Source organism: Leiobunum rupestre, chromosome 9 (genome assembly GCF_980474605.1).
Source record: "Leiobunum rupestre chromosome 9, qqLeiRupe1.1.hap1, whole genome shotgun sequence".
Classification (NCBI taxonomy): Eukaryota; Metazoa; Arthropoda; class Arachnida; order Opiliones; family Sclerosomatidae; genus Leiobunum; species Leiobunum rupestre.
The window spans coordinates 48,161,706-48,178,281 of NC_143392.1; the positions used below are offsets into that span (position 1 = coordinate 48,161,706).

The following is a 16,576-nucleotide window of genomic DNA, read 5'->3' on the forward strand; positions in this document are numbered from 1 at the left end:
GATTCGGGTGACTAAAGGATATATATATATACTACCTAAAACCCCTTAGAGGGGACGCCTTGAAAACTCCAGCAGGTGTTTCGTTGACAATACAATTAATTATGTTATATTTCTCGAATTATTACGTCAAATTGAGGTCGCGCATTCGCTGGAAAAATGGCCACGTTAGTGAACAATCCTTTCGCATAGTCATGGTAGAACCGGTTCATTCCGCTTTCGTGCTAATTAATCATTTTGACAAATTGAATACACCTTTTAATATTCGTTAACTGTCACGCGATTATTTGTTCATAATCTGATACCTTAGGGATAATGATAGGAAATTAAGAAACTATCATTTTTAATCTTATAATAAACTAAGGTAGTGCCTTGGGGTCCAGTGGCGTTGGAGACATGTTATATATATGTAGACAAATTAATTACTTCTGAGGGTGGCGTGGTAATAATTAACAATTACTTGTAAAAGTATATTAATAACGTCTTCTTAATAGTACATAACGGGGTAAATTACTTGTCAAGCGGGGCGTTTTTTAAAATGTTGTAAGATAAAAATAAAACTCTTGATCTAAATAAAATTGCATTTTATTCACATAATCTCCAATTTACAATAAAGATATTTATATATAGCCACTCGGCATGTATCGTACTTTTCTCTTAAGCGCAAGAGTATTTCTTACTTTCCAAATTAGTGTTGTGTTTAATAAGACACGTAAACCTGGGTCTGTATTCATCCAATTCAGTAACCGCCGGGCAACCTACACCATTTAGGTCTATCACTTCGCGGTTTACTAGTTTGCACTTGTCTGCTCCTTGACAAAATACGCGGTCATAGCCGTCAGTAGCCATTCGCATGCATTCTTCCAATTTGTTGTACGGGGTAAAACCATAGTCCCAAGCGAGACCGTGTATGTTTTTCTCAACCCCCGTGTTCTGGCGTTGAGTTTGGGAAGGTAGATCGGTTAGGGGGTATGGTGGAAGAAAAACCCACGATGCGACCCGGGATGTATTTTCGGCCGCGCAAGCTGACGCTTCTTTCACTATTTTCTCATCTTTGGTCCGCCCGTCAAAGAATTCAAAATCAACGACTATTGATTTCTTATGCCTATAATTCAAAAGTAAAGAAATTACCCTCCGACAAAGAGGACTAAATAAGATTATACTTAAATAGTTTGGACTTGACTTGAATCTTCTTCGAGTTTGAATGGTTATCCACTGATCGGTCGATTTTATATAGTCAGTTATTGCGTCATTGTATTTACATCAGCACAGTAGAAAAACCCATGGATTTCGCTCCACCGATATAACATTAAACACCACGAAAAGAGGTAGTATTTTTCTACCTTTTTAAAATTTTGTAGTATTTCTTTATCGGAAATGTATTGTAACGTATCGAAAGTAAAATATAGATTTTTTGTATTATTTGTCTATATTTGCGTATCGGAGTTGCGTTTTGCCGTATTAAAAGTAGAAAAAGGAATTTTATAGTATTATTCAACCTACTTACATATCTGAAATGCATTTTTTCAAATTTTAAAGGGGATTTTAGCAGTATTTTTCTATCGATATTTTCATATTAAGCTAACGTAACTGAAAGTGTAAATGTAACTACTCTGACATTTTATGTAAAGGCGACATTAAAAAACTCTGATACATATTTTTTACATTGGAAAATTGACACTTTATTGTAATATTTACACTTTGAAATTCTAAAATATGTTTACGACTTTTGTAATATTGTTACATTTCCAACTTGGCATCCTCGAATTAATGGACACAATGGAATTTGACGGCACTGAACTATTAACGGTATATCTCCGTCTTGCCATTCTTCGACCATTAGGCCGCAAAAAGGACACTTGACACTCGTTCCGTTACCGAGCGCATAAAATCCCCAGACGGCCAAATCTTCGGTTCCATAAGTAACCCAGTTTTTAAAACTGAGTAATCTTTCTCTTTCCGAAAACATTTTTAAAGACTCGTAAGCAGGTTCCCTTCGTATGGTAGGAAAACAATCTTCAAGTTCTATTCTCGCTGCTATATATTCCGCTTGAAGTTTTCGTCTCTGTTTTTTCAATATATTGATACTTTTCAATAGTTCCTTACACGGTTCTTTATTTTCCTTATAACTCATTATCCAACTGCCGTCCAATTTTGTTCTGTAAATATGTAAGTCTTGCTTTGTAGTTTTACCGAAAACACCTGTGAATTATTCCATGACGCTATTAAATACGTTTAGCCTTTATTACTAAGTCAATACGCGGGAGAAACAGAAAGTGTAACTACAAATGTTTTCAACAGTTGTTTTTTGACGACAAAGTATTTGTTAGGCATAGCTTTTTACTACATTATTAACCGAAATATCAACATTAAACTAAAAGGGACATTTCTTTGGCTAAAAGATAAGTATTTAAACAATGCTTACATGCTCAATAATGCAGTCGTTACAATCAGGGTAGTGTGTGCTGCCACTAAGTTCTTAATTTAAAATGGCAAAACAATAATGGTCTTTCATACCCTAGGTCAACGAATTAAGTAACGTTCGTAATTTGTTACGTTTAAAAAAGTTCAATTTACCCTTGGTGGTGAAAAGTAACAATGCCACTCTAAAAACTCTCAAGTTAAGGTTGGGTTTGGTTGATGTAACGTACGAATTAAACCATTGCAAAATACGTTGGAGATTTATTTCGAGTTGTCTAATAATAACGCCCTTGCGCTCTTCCATTATTAGTTCCTTTACACTTTACAGCGTAAAGTGTCTCATTGACGGAATAAGTTTAACGCTAAACAGACACCAATTCAGATCCAATATTTTTAAATATATTGTTAGTAAGTTTTTCGAAAATTCCCCCCCACGGAAAAAACCAATAACTGCTGGGATACAAATATTTTATTAACCGAAGAAAAATAAAACTCATACATATCCAGTAATAATTACAGGTGCTGGATTTATAATGTCAAGACCATAAAAAAATATATCAGTCTTTTTGACGGAGACGCTTGGAGAAAACGTGTCCATGACCGACGCGTCATTCCCACCACTACGGCACTTGATGTTCGCACTTTACTACGCGAGCCTCTCTTTTCCAGTAATACTGATGAATAGAACTACATTTGCAACACAAATCTAACCACTGTCCATCGTCATCTCGATCCGTTTTTGTGCAAGTCGTATTTTTTTACACACGTCGCATTTGTTAGGCATGGGCTCACTGGTATCCGAATTCATGATGTTTTTTGAAATATGACGACAATGCTGATAGGGTGTTCTGCTAAATATATATTTACTAAAGAGTAATAATATTAAAAGAGTACTAATTAATAGTAAGACCGCGTACAATACTCGACTGTTAGCGACTTAAATCACGATAAACGGGAGAGATATAAACGCTAATGATTGAATGCTTATACCGGTAGATAAATTTTCGCAATTCTAAAACGGGTACAACGAAAACAGTCTTTTATCCTCCTTAAATTGTAATTTTCGACCACTTTTTCGTAGCACGCGCTACAAAGAGTTCGCCGCTAAATGAGTCGTGCCTTTGGGAAATATCGTACCTCAGTTCGTTATTTTCCTTATCACTCAATCAAACCCTGTTAACAATGGAAATAAACGCGGAGAGAGATAGTTCGCGGTAATCAGAGGAGCGCTAACGGCTATTAACTTAACTTAATTTTAATTGACTCAATAACAAAAAGTGTATTATTCATGGCCTTTAAAAAGGTACGTTAAAACATTTTAAACTTGTATTTTTCAAGTTTTGTAAAAAAGTTTTATTATCAATTCAAATAAGCAACACATTGACGGTATAAGTTGGTTTTTTTAGATGTAAACTAGATTAATTGTTAAAGAACTAAAATCCTAAAATTAACATATTAACATCACAGAATGTAAAACGTAGCAGACCGTTAAAAATGTATTATAAATCAAACAAATGTTTCGTGTAATGAAATTGATTTCTTACTATTTTGTATGATCGCTTAAATGTATCGGCTGCGTTTTTTAAATTTTAATTAATTTACTTTTGTATTTAAAAATGTTAAGTTATATTTTAATAGTTATATTTATAATATGGATGAATACAGGACGACTATAAATCGCTGTTTCAAAAACATTTTCAGTTTATAAATACTTTTTTTATTAGTAAATGACTAACAAAAAGTCCTGTCTTATTCGCTTTTTATACTGACAAACGTATTCTTTACCGCGATATTTTTGAAAAATAACTACAGAAATCTACTAACAAAAAAGTCCGGAAAGATTAAGAAACTAGTCTATTAAATAATAGCCAGGCAAAAACCCAAAGCGCCACCAAATCATGAAGCGACTTTTACATTAAATAGGTATCGAACATTAGCTAAAAAACTTGTGTTCAAGTTGTTGTGATAACAAAACATGATTTTCTGTAAAATGACCCCAAAGTTTAATTGCTAATTGTTAGCATGTTTCGTTAAAAATTAACTTGATTAACTGAGTTCTATATTTATAGTATTATTTATTATCTTTAATAATGTAGTATTTCGGTTATGTAAAATTTTTAAATTTAAAGAAAATGGTCTTTGGCCATTTATTTAGCTGTACTTTCTCCAAAAATATTGTTCATAGGATATAAGGTGCTAGACTTTATAAAGTATGTCAAATCTGTTAAAATTTAAAAGTACATATGTCCGGAATAAATTGCAGCTCTATTTTCATTCTTATTATAACTGACAATAGCGATCAATAATAATTCCCATTGAACCGTATAGGAGTGAAACGCTCAATAACTAACCATAAAAATAACCTAAAAATGGTTCTAGCTCTGTATTTGACGGTAATTAGAATGTCATACTTATCGACTGCTGCTTTTTGAAAAAGTTATAGTAGCAATGTACACGTTTAACACGAATAACCGTTTAAAAGTTCATATAGGGGCGACTTGTTTAGGTAATCCGAATCCATAGTTATCTTCGTATTAAACTTTTTATAATCAATCTTTATGGACATATCTTTTAGCGACGAAAATTCAGACGTTGTTAATTATACCGTCATTGATCGATTAAAATGATGAACGGTTATTGAAATATCCATTACAAAGTCAAGTAATTTACCCTACAAAGTTTACTATTATATAAATTTCATGAGCGCGAACCAACCTTGTTTAATGTATGTAAATATTTCGTATAGTGCCAATGTATTCAATTTAATTAGAAAGTTCTTAATACTATTATGTGTTCAACACGCGAACTTATAAATGCATTATATTTACCTAACAATGGTCGATTGGTATAACTAAAAGGTTACGGTTATACGTAAACTAATATTACTAAATGTACACGATATGTTTAAAGACATTGTATACAGTGAAACATTTATAAGGTCAGAGCTGCAAATTGTATACCAAGCTGATTCTTAATATAGGGACAACTTGTTTCAAACTACGAGGTTAACGAATTTAACATTGAAACAATCTAAAGGTATTTGCTAAGTTTGTTGATACTAAAATAAACGTCGCGCCGAATTCACCATAGCAACGGGGGATTCTCCGCTCAACACCTGTTCTAAATCAATCACAATCAAACAATGGAGATAAACGCTGAGAGAGATAGTTCGCGGTAATCAGAGGAGCGCTAACGCCGAGGATTCCCGATAATCGAGAGATAGACTTTCATCATGGTTCCCCAAAAAGTTCGCGCTATTTAAAGACGTTTTATACAATAACTTAATTTTAATTGAATCGTTAACAAAAAGTGGATTATTCATGGCCTTTAAAAAAGGTACGTTAAAACATTTTAAACTTTTATTTTTTCTAAACTTATATTTTTTAAACTTATATCTTTTTTAGTATCTCTGACTTTACAATCCCCCACTCGATTGCTAGTCACAGTATCAATTTTTAACAAAGAGCCGGGGATTCACATTTCTAGTGAAGCCCAAAGTACGGACATCTCTTTGGAGACGTGGTACGCCCTTACGAAAGAATGGTCTTCGGTCACGGAAAATCTAACCTCAACAACAACAAAAAAAATTATCTGCCAGGTCCGCCCGTCGAGCCTTATTCCGATTGCAGTTTTGAACAGAATTTTGAAGTTTCTTGTTCGGGAGGAAGAATATCATGGAATTTAATTCCGTTTACACAAAAATATTTGGAATACGAAATTAACTTATCAGCCAGTCTATCACTTAGTAGAGCGCAAGTGCTAGCTTTAAATGAATTTAAAATGTGTATAGATGAACAGTTAAGTCTGTTAAAACAAAACGAACCGGTTATAGACGTCATGTTTAATGTATTGGTCGACAATTTTTTGAAATTTCAAGCTGTTTATAAACCATTGCAGAAGCGACAAATACCCTGTGACTTTATAGAAATTTATGCCGCTTTTCGTAATTCTCAGGATCACCAAGGGGAAAAAGACTTTATGGAACAATTTATAGGTTATTGTCCATTTGACGTAAGGGATTTGATTGATCATTGTCTAAATGACGTAATATATTTCAAAAACATTTTCAGTTTATAAATAATTTTTTTTATTAGTAAATGTTTTGTTGGTTATTATACCAATGTAATTCTTGCTTCGTAGGATTCACCTTAAACTCGCACCCTACAGAACCCGTTTCAATATGCAACATTAAAGATGGCGGCCAAATCACGTGAATTTTCCAACCAAATTACTGAGAGTTTATAATAGCCGTTAAAAGAGAGTGGCAAACTTATGTTAAGCCTTTGTCATTTTTATCGCATTTCCTAACGGTTAATAAAACACAGCTTATAAAACTGATTAATATCACTTGTTGATTAACCCCTATCAAAGATGCCGATTTACCCGCCAAAATTTCATATTCATGTTAATTAACCTTTTATAATTTAGAGTCTATGCGTTTACATTACCTAAACAAAACAAATTCCCGCCAAAAATGCTTATTACTCGTTATATAGATCACACGGCGCATTCCAAGAGTCTCCCCGATAAAAATCTGCTCGTAATCAATCAAAACCTGTCACCGCATTACCAATGGAAAACGGGGACCGAGTATAGCGAGCCTGGGAATTCATTTAAAGAGCGCTGACCCCTTTTCGCGCCAAAACACCAACCAATCAGCGCCATTTTGAATAATTTTGATCGTCGCGAGAGCAGAGCTGCCAGTTGGGGGGTTTTCCAGCCCGCTGACCCATTTTCGCGCCAAAACACCAACCAATCAGCGCCATTTTGAATAATTTCGCGCCAGCCAATAAGCGCGTACACGCGCCGCGTAGTAACCACGTGGTCCCCGCGCCAATCAAGGATTTTCGGACTCAGCGTGTTTGATTCATATTTTAATCGATTTTAAAATTTGTGAAAAAACTCACCTGTCGAAGATTTTCTTAACAGAGTATTCATGTTTGTAGGCTTGTGGCAGCTCACCTTTTTCCAATACGGATAGCACTTTTGAATAATACTTGGATGACTTAATTTACTTTATTTATTAAAACAAATGTTGAGCGGCTGATTGCGATATTCTGACAAAACGTATTTTTTCTCCAACCATATATTTTTATCTGTAGTTGTTATCCATATCGGTGGTATATTTGGTTTTTCAGATTATTTACTACTGCTCGAAAACATTTTCTTTCGATGTCACTTCATTTCTGAATGAGTTTCACGTTCGAACACCGTTTAAGAAAACAAGTCACGTTTTACTTCAAGCTATGAATAACCAAAACGATATACCTAACGAGAAAATCGACATTCAAGGTTTCGAAAATACCGTCTGGTATGTCATTCTTGGAACCGTTTTTGTGGTTTCACTGTTTTTGTACCTTGTTAAAAAGTACTACCTCAAAGGCCGTGGCTTCGCCGACAGTATTTGGTTTTTGATATCTCATATTCTTCAAAATTGTAAGTTTAACAACATATATGCATTGCTGAAGAACATGTCTCATCTTTATTATAAAATTAAAATAATACGACTGATACTTCATGGTTTTAAATTTTTTTATTTGTTATAAACGTTTAAATTGCGAGCTTTTGGGTACGTGACCCCTTGTCAAGCACTAGGTTTTTACTAGGCAATTTTAACGTTTATAACAATAAAGTTTTTTTAAAACCATGAAGTATCAGTCGTGTTATTTTAATTTTATTATAAATTTTTAACCATGGATACAAAATTCAAGTTATATGATCTCTCATCTTCCTTTATGTGAGTAGAAACCTAAAAGGCAGAATATGTTACTTCTAATGTGAAAAGTACCTTTTATGAGACTGAAATTGAACTAAATGTTTCTGAGAAGGTCGTGAACTCAACGAGAGGGCTGATCTAGACCGTTGTTTGAACTTAATGGCGGCTTAAGCCGTGTTCTTAAGAAATTCGTTCGTAAACACTGTCACGCATTTCAATTTGTCATAATTCACATAAAAAAACGAACTAATGCACTCTTAACTTTAGTAACTATTAAATATTAAAACGGTTTTTAAAAAAATCAAAGAGAAGTATACCTACTGTATAATATAAATAGTTCATATTTAAAAATGATGACTAGTTTCGCTAACATGATCATTTCTGAATCTAACGTGTCGACCGCCAGTGTTAATAAAATGTTCGGAAAAACGTTTTTTTAAATGAAAACGTACTGAAAACTGACATCAAACAAAAATAAAAATTAAAAAAAATTATCCTACTAAAAAACCACAGAATTTACGAAATCTCATGTAACTGCAATGAGGTGTATATTGGACAAATGAAACGTCATCTTAAAGCAGGAATGAAAGACCATAAATGTTATGTTAAAAACCACAAAAGTTAAATATCAGCTTTAGCCGAACACCCTAAAAATTACAACCACAAAATTTGCTTAGCCAACGTAAAAGTAATATGCAAAACGGATAACCATCTTAAGCTTAACGGTAGAGAATCCATAGAAATAGTGAAAAGACGTAACGACAACCCAGCTTATATTTTGAATAGAGATAATGGTCCCGCAAGTTATGTTATCGTTAAAAATTGTAATCTTAAGGATTGTTAATCGTACCATATTGCAAATAGGGTATAGAACTGCATTTAAAAATTGTTTATAGTTTTTTTTGTTTAAATTTTTAAATAACTTTGTGACAGTTTTTTAAGATAATAAAACTACTTTCACATATTGTAATATATTTTATTAATTTGAAAAACCTTTTTGGGAAGGTATTATGAACACTCGCTGTCGTGGCGTCAGACTCTGACCTGATAAACTCCAGAGCGGGTATTATTACGTAATAACTATTTATATTATATGCTTAAGATAATTCTTCAATTTTATTTATTAATTTATAGTAACTACTTCGTTTGTCATTTTAAATAGTATTACTAAAATCTGCAAAAATTACATTTTAATTGTATTATATTTCATTACTTCAGGCAATGGAATGAACGTTCGACCGCACATAAAATGTTTAACGTTCCTAATGATTTGTTGGTTACTCGGAATAAGCATTTTGAACAAGTCGTATTCCGGGAACATGAAAGGACAGCTCATCGTGTCGAACCGAGAATACATCGATTCAGTTAATGATTTAATCGAAAATCCTAAACTGCTAGTTATGATTAATTATCAAGGAGTTCTTGGTTGGTTATTCAACCATAACATTACGGCAAGTTGTTTTAGTTTTATTTTAAAACCGTTGAGCGAATAACATAAAACACATATTTGTATAGAATTAGCGCCAAATTTGCAGATATATTGAGTGTCATCTAGAAACGATAACGGTGGAATCGCAGAAACCATTTCAAAGTTTCTTTGTTCAAAGTAGGTAGCAAGAGGTATAGAAATGGCATCTACTTTTCCAGGTGACTGTCTAGTGTAATTAACTTCCATCAGGATCATGAATCAAAGACAACTTAAGCGTGAATTGTAGCTTGATAGTGATCCCCAAAAAGAGTTCTATCCTCTTATGTTTTTTTAATTGCACATAGTTGCAACCTCAATATTTATCAGTGGTTTTAGTTCGCCCTTTTAAATATTTATTATCCATATATCATGTTAATATTTGAAATATTCCTTTAGCTTATAAAAGATAGATGGTGGTTGTGATTTTGGTAGATAAGAAGTAAACGCTGTTCGACAAAAGCGCAGTTTGCTCCTTGTCATAGGAAAATAACGGAAAATTTACTACTAAAGTCTTTAAATTTTTCAAAAAATTATATTTAAATTAATCTTATATACATTTTCAGAGGTTTGTCTGTGGGTCTGTCTCACACATTGGCGTTCACACTAGAGCGCACAATTTTTTTTGGTAATTGAACACATTTTTTAAATAAAGAGAACTGCACTATTTATGTTCTATGTTTAAGTTTGTATGTACGTTAACCTTGTTACGGCATGGCAAAATGATGTAGTTCAATCAGCAAGTCAATGAGTCTATGAAGCACGAATGCAGCAGCCATCTAGCAGATTTTTGTCAAGATAAACGAAGTCTTGACTTGAAGAGAGAGCTTCGCCAGGTCTAGTTGCTTATGATATTTTCGAATAGATTTTATACACACTACGATCAGAATAATAAGATTGGCATACCAAGCTAACATAAATAATTTGTCTTAAGCTTTTTCTGTAGTATAACGTTTAGAAGGCTTTAACAAACTTCCTTGTTGCGAATCTCACCCCTGCAACCATTGTCTTGAAGCCTCACGGTGAGTCGGATCAGCGGAATGGAATGAAAATACAGTACTTAACTGATGCCCTGAGGACTGTAGTCTCAAAGTTAGATGTTTAATAAGTGGAAATACGTTTTAAAAAGTACGATCAAAGAACAATTAACCTCCAAAACCTCAATCACTCTTCTCAAACTGACCGAATGTTTTCGTCACTCGAAAACTGTGGCCTTTGGGGGATCTTTAGTCAAAACTGAAAAGGCTCTTGGGATCCGACGGCTCAATAGTGGATATTAACCAACTATTATCTCCTGTTATTGCGTTATTGGTACTCTAAATGACGTAAAGGAAGTTATAGAAAACGATTCAATGGGTGTTTCCCAAATATAGCTACGATATATTTAACTTTGACTAATGTCCAGTCTCAACGACTAAAAGGGAAATGTTTAAAACTTTTTGTTGATTAAAGAAGATTTATTCGCTAAATATCAAAATTATTTAATTGGTATTAGTTAAAGCCATTCATCATCGTATAAACAATGGAGTTGCTCTTACAATTACGCACCAGGAAATTGTTGATACCCAAATCAAGCAAATTCTAGAACAATTGTCTTATCTGGAAATTCAAGCTTTTGGACTGCTCCTTTTACATAATTGCAGAAGAAAGATAGCACCTGAAGATTTTGCGTCGATTATCAAAGGAAGCGCAATCAATCTTAGGACTCACCTCATTCTAAAGAAAACATGATAAGAACTTTGATAGTATTCCCTCAGCGCGTCAAGCGTTATTGAATCCTTAAACTCATGTCCAATAGAGTGTCCTGCAAGGAAAAGTTTCGCACGTTTAAGACCTCTTTAACATCACAAACTATTTTTGGTAACCCGAATTTTAAGAAGCTATTGAAATGGGTATTCTGTGTAAAAGTGGAAGTAAAAGAAATTTTTCGACAGTCGAAATTAAAATGTTAATTGTAATTGAAACTGTAAAAAAAAAATCGTTCCTCTTTGTTCGAGAGACACGTTACTGTAGTCAGCGACCACAATCCTTTCGTCAGGCTATGGAACATGATATAGTTTAGATGGAAATTCATTAAAAGGGTCCTCAAACTTAAGAAGACAGAAACTCGGTTTGCATGAAGTTCTGCTAGGAACAACCAACCAAAATATTGATGAGACTGAAGATAATACCAATCAACAAATTATCTCCACAAATAAACCTAAGGATAATTTGCAAATTAACAACAAGACGAAGTTAAAATGAAACTTGGCCGAACATATTGTAAAAGTGACAATTGCTGATTTTGTCCGAAGGGTTCAAACTTGTTAAGTCATCGTTTGATTTTCGTCAGTAGTGTGCAAACATAGAATATTATTTTATAATCGGTGCACATTTGGTCTGAAGCTTCTTCATTTGGTAAGTCAAAATTAATTTCCTTAGATTGGTTGAAACGTATGCCAACTTAAAAGGATATTGTAATATTTTGAACAGCACCTTGCAAACGTAAAACTTCAATATATGACCTATACAGAAACTCGCAAAATTAGATATCTTTTTGCCAGTTTTTCTAGTGTAAAGGTCAGCTTTGCAACTTATTTCATTCGGAAATCTGTTAAAACTATTTAGTTTTTGGGTTTTTACTATCGAATGACTGGGACCAGAAACTGGCAATAAGTTGACCAAAGAAATGTCGTGAAATGTCGTGATAATTTCTCAGTATTATTTGTTGAGATAATTTTTCTCTGCGTCTAAGAATATTTCAGATTTTTTCTGCCTGCGGTTCATACGACAAAGGTAAAATACGTCCAAAATTATAGTGATATATGGTATTGTTACAATTAAAAATATTTTGAGGAACCCGGGTGTAAAATGACCAGACTAAAGAAACTTTCGGCTTCGTACGGCCTTTGTCAATATCATTCTTAAATAACAAATGATTTAAAAATAAGATTTTTCTAAGGGGTAAAATATAAATGGGTCAATTTATAAAATTTGGCCATTATTTTAAATTAAATTGGAATAGAATGAAATTTGACCAAATTTTAGTCTATTTTTGGCTAAATAGAAATTAAAAATAGACCACAAAATTAAATCAAATGTTTTATTTCATATTTTAAAAATATCCTCCAAAATATATAAATAAATGTTTTCTTACAAAATTAAAAACGTTTTTATTACAAATTTCATAATAAAAATATATTTCAAATTACTCTGTAACCAGAGTCCTTTTAACACCACAAGGTCGTCCTATTGCTCGTTTTTACCAATGGCTACATCGGGAATTTCCAAAAGCTTTTAAATAATCGCAATTCCCATAATATGTTTGCAAATGTAGAAGGGTTTCTCACATATGACCAGTTTGAAGCGATTTTTAACATATAATCAAAAAACTGTGAGATTGGTAACCGTTTTCGTAACGTTCCCTCTTTTTTTGATAACACTATTTGTCGATTCCAATCCCTTGTTAGTACAGGCGTAACCTTCGGAACAGCCTCAACGGTTTTCATTATATTATTTTCAAAAATATTTTACAAAATCAACTGCAGATGATTACGTGTTCCATTTTTTTATCCATAATTTCCCAAGTAGCACAATCCCACTGGCCCAACTGTAAGAGTTTTGCAGCTGGCCAACGAAGGTGGCGCGCCACCATTTTAGAAGTCGAAATGTCCTACCTGGCCAACTGGTGGTTTAAACGTTGGGTAGGTGTAGTGTGTGTCTATAAAAGTTGGTGATGGCCAACTACTGGTTTTCCTGGTGGGTAAGAGTACCAAAATTAATTGTAATAACTACTGTAAAACCAGTGGGTGGCCAACTGTACGTTTCAATTTTAGACATAGTAAAACCACTGGCCAACCCCATAATCAGCGGTAACCCGCCTCCTTATTCAGTGGTACCCCGCCCCCATAATTAGCGGTACCCCGACTTTGTTTTAAGAGCAAAATAAAAAAACCTTATTTTTTAAAAACTCATTTTATTGGTCATTTATTATTTCGCCTTATTGGTCGCTACCACTTTGCCTGTCTGGAATTTTCTTTCTTTTTTCGCAGCCACCTTCACGGTCCGGTGCGTATTTGATCCAATTCTTGATCACGACTTGAATATCATAATCCTTTGCTCCTTTGACATTTTGTTTAATGGCTTCTGAATATACCAAAAATTCAATTATGAGTTATGTTATTTAAATCACACTATCCAATGCACTATTAACAATTGAGAAAATCCCCAAATGCATTAAATGGTGTCTGTCACGTAATGGGGTAGGATCTCTCAGAATAAATGTCCAATTGGTGGAAGCTTAAAGACTTCTTACCCTAGGATGGAATATTTTTTTGCGACGAAATTAAATTAAAAAATATGAGGGATGAAAGTTTAAATGATAATATAAATTCAGATATTAAACAATACTTGCTAGGATTTACTTCTAACCCAAGTAAAATTTGAATGTTTATGATCTTACCAATTATAACATCCTTTAATTTTAAATGGTCAAATGCTTCCTTGCCATTAGCTCCAACCCAGTTGTATTTCAGTATGGCATGGAATTTAACCCACCGCAAATTTTTTTTCCGCAAATAAAAATTAATGTTCACAGATGTTATTTACCGCAAATGGAATTTAAAAAACCGCTATACAAAAAAATATCCGCAGTTTGATTAATTTTCATTTGTAACTCTTTCACCTCGGCATTGTGGTTAGTTGAAATTGACGAGGGTCATTGGCAAAATGGTTCGTGTACCTGTCCAATTTTTCTTAAACAATACAAATGCAAACATATATTTAGAATTGCAATTTAACTTAAACTTGTACAAGTTCCGAATAATGCTAAAATAATTCACATACGTGAAAAAAGAAAACATGTTCGACCTCAAATGGCCCGTAAGGCCGTAGTATTGCAATAAAAATGGGCAAATTTACTTTTAAAATTTACTTTTAATAATTTACTTTTTAAAGTCTATTAAAAAATAAAATATAAATGTATATTCTTTTTCTTTATTAATATTTTATCTGAGGTCAAATTTATATATTTGCGGCTTTTAAAAGTCGATTTGAGGCAGATTTCATCCGTGGACAAAAATATTTCTTTTGCGGTATAAAAAATCTTATTCTGTGGCGGGATTTAATTTTAAGTCTTTCAGTATTAATAAATGGGAAAACACTCTTTTCATTAAATTTCTGCACGTATCTTTTAGTTTCTTTCCACCATAGGTTGCAAAATTTTTATTCTGAAAAATAGACTGATTTAACATTTTATATGTATTGTAGCAGTCAGATATCAATCGTTGCTTTATTTCCAAAAAACTTTTTAAGTGAAAGAGCATTTCAAGATTAAATTAATTGTCAATTATGGGAATATAACTTCAAAGTTATCGATTTTGAACAATTTAAAAAAGGTTGTAAGGTGTCCCAGCAGTTCATTAGTACATTAGCGCCCATAGTAGTGCAAAAGCCCCTTATATGGCTAGCCCCAAGGATAGAAGCGCCAGCTATGAACAGACTTAGCAGATGAAGTTGGGGTGCGTTATGATTTAAAGGCTTGATAAATTTCGCTTCTTACAAGGATTTGGAATTATAACAGAAATATTTGTTTAAAGATTTCTTGGTTTTATAATAATTTTTGAACAGATTTAACATCATCAATTGTATTTAAAGGCAGTGGGGGAAAACCTTTGATTGCTGCAAATTCTTGATTTTCTGCTGGCGAATTTTTTTGATGGTTGATTATTTTTCCACTTTTGCATTTAGGTCAGTCATCATTAATAATATGGTTTTTTGGAATTTCACTTGCCTAAGATCTGTCAACCAGAAATAAATATAACATATATCAATAAATGTATTACGATTTTTGAAAGTTTTTTATATGGGTGCGCAAATACTCTATCAAGTGTCGAATATGAAGACTTACCACCAATGTAGCTGTTTCCAGAATTATAGGAAGTCAAAGGCCACTGTGAAGTACTGTTAAAATGGAAATAAAAATTGTACTTCCATAATAACGCCATATTTTTATATTTAAATACTCACAATCTCCACTCCACCCATACATGTGAAAGATCCGCCACGTTGATTTTAATTCAAAAAGGATCCACCCCGTTGATTATCATATGAAAATGATCCACTTTCATTCCAACAAGCACCATGACGTTCAGTTTCATTTCTTAATGATCCATTGCTTTCCTATTTGATTCATCTCTTACATTTTAATTTATGCTCATAAAGAAAATATTGTGCTCATTTCCCCTCAATGACCTATCGCGTTCGTTTCCTCTCATAAATGACCTATGCCGCTCATTTTCATCACATTCATCATCCTCGCTTTCTAACGATCTGCCAAGTGGATCTTCAGCGTTATTGGCATGGACTTCTTTTCCTGACATAGGAGGATGATTGTTAAAAAAAGGTTTTTTTTACTTAAAGTTAAAGAATAACTTTTACCTGGAAGTGGTCGTGGAGGAGGAAGCTTGACGATTTAAGTAATTTTCCTCTTCTTGGTTTGAGGGTTTTTTTATCCTGATTTCTTCATCTAAAAATATATATTTCTTACTATTTCATTACCAGTATCAAACGGTAATATATCTACATACTTGGGTCAGTGCTCTCGCCACTCTCAATTATGTCTTTTTTCTTTTTCGTTTGATAGTCTTTGGCCTCTTCCTAATATTTCAACCACACCGCCTAGATCGCAAGTTAACTCTGGTCGAGCTAAAAGCTCTCTAGCACTGCTGTATAACACTATTTTTTTGATTACCTACCAAACTTGTTCAAATACATTAGAAAAAGAAACAAATATATTAACTTGTCTTGTGCAATATTTTCCCTGGATAAAGTACCAATTTTTCTTTTTCACAAGGAGAACACTTCGATACTAGGGTTTTAATTTGATGTTGTAAATTTGACGGTGGCCAATAGCATTCTGTTTCAGTTGGACACCACACTTGCGAAACAACTTCCACATTTCCCTCTTTTACGAAGCTGAAAACTACATACATCTGCAA

General features: G+C 33.3%; 1 long non-coding RNA gene across 1 annotated transcript; it reads right to left on the reverse strand.

Moving 5' to 3' along the window:
• Window positions 1-15,720: 15,720 nt before the first annotated feature.
• On the reverse strand, window positions 15,721-16,228 carry LOC149928570 (uncharacterized). The gene is made up of 3 exons (XR_016473723.1): window positions 16,166-16,228; window positions 16,017-16,104; window positions 15,721-15,951 (listed from the first exon to the last, which is right to left on the reverse strand). It is a non-coding gene; the product is annotated as an uncharacterized LOC149928570 (long non-coding RNA).
• Window positions 16,229-16,576: the final 348 nt, after the last annotated feature.